Here is a 1,691-nt window from a genome sequence, read left to right on the forward strand (position 1 = left end):
GTTTCGTTATATAAGAGTTTATGGCTGGTACCCCTTACAGCCCAAGATATAGTTCGAAGTGCATCTAATTGTAAGTTTTCTAGTTTGTTAGTAGATCGAAATGGGGTAAAATAAAGGAAGTGTACAGAGTATGCAGGGATTTTCGATTAAGCCTATATTTGAGTGACCTTAAGGAGTTAATTAAACTGCTTGTTTTATTGATAATTGAGTACACGTGAGCGTGCCATTTGCAGTTTGACTGAAGGAATAAACCGAGATGTTTATGTTCGTTGACTTCTTTTATTGGAATTTGATTAAATCTAAGTGCTGGTAGTAGAGGATTTTTCTTGATAGTTAGTGCCAGTGTTTCGGTTTTGAGGGGGTTCAAGGATACCAGTCATATTTAGCCCATCTATTTAGTTTTTCTAAGTCGGTATTCATTGTATCGGCATTTGCAGCTGGATCATCGATTGTTAGATACAGAGTTGTGTCGTCAGCAAATAAACGGATGTTTGAATTTATATTTTCTATCTAGTATGTCATTTATGTAGATTAGAAATAGAAGTGGACCGAGAACAGAGCCCTGCGGAACACCGGATTCACAAAAACTCTTTGTTTGCGGTTAGTTAAATAATTTTTGAACCAGTGAAGGACGTCCCCTCTGACCCCAGCCGCATCAAGCTTATGACAGAGTCCAGCGTGCCAGACTCGTGTCAAAAGCTTTACTTATGTCGCAGAACACTGCTTTCGTATATTTGTCTTGATCGATGGCTTGACAAAACGCGTGAGTTAGGTCAGTAAGTTGATAGACGTACGATTCACCGTGAAGAAAGCCGCTCTGAAGTTTAGTAATAATAGAATTGTCATGGAAGAACAATTGGTTATAATCAAATCAATAAGAGAGTTATTTCCTTTGTTGTCGTATCTTGTAGGTTTGTTTATTAGTTGCTTTAAGTCGAAAAGATTAATGGCGTTAGGTATAAAAGTATTGTGTTTAAGATTCATATCGATATTAAAATCACCTAAGATAAAATATTTATTTATATCATCATATATTGATCTTGAAATTGATTCAGTAATTTTATTATTAATATCATAGGTCGAGTTAGGGGGTCTGTAAAAATTTCCTATAAGTAATTTGGTATTATTTGAATTGATTTCTAGCCATATGCACTCTGTACTGTCGATTTCTAGATTTAATCTTCGTTTAAAACATAAATTTCTTCGAATATATACTAAAACCCCACCCCCTGTCTGCCTGTCCTGTCTTTTCTAATGGGGTCGTGAAATGACGGGATAGTTAGCATATTAGTATTTATCGTTTCGTCAAGCCATGTCTCACTTAGCGATATTATATCAAAATTATTTGAGAGTTCTGCTGTAATGATATCGACTTTATTTGTAAGGCTTCTTACATTCAGGTGCACGAGAGATAGTGTATCAGATGGACCGGGATTTACTTAGATGTCACCAGAAAAAATTAATGTCAACTGTGAAATATTTGGTTGATTAACAATTTGTTTTTTGTCGATGCTACAATTGTTTTTATTGCATAAAACCGCATCATTTGCTAGTGATCGGTGAAAATGGTCGTTTTCCCATTTCACGGAAGTAGTTAACCAGGATGCAGATAGACCAGTTAAACGGGGTTTATTTTAAGGGATTGACACGTGCCTGGCTTTAGTATCGGTGATTATAAAGGCTATAGCTGG

This window comes from Patella vulgata, chromosome 5 (genome assembly GCF_932274485.2).
Source record: "Patella vulgata chromosome 5, xgPatVulg1.2, whole genome shotgun sequence".
Lineage (NCBI taxonomy): Eukaryota > Metazoa > Mollusca > Gastropoda > Patellidae > Patella > Patella vulgata.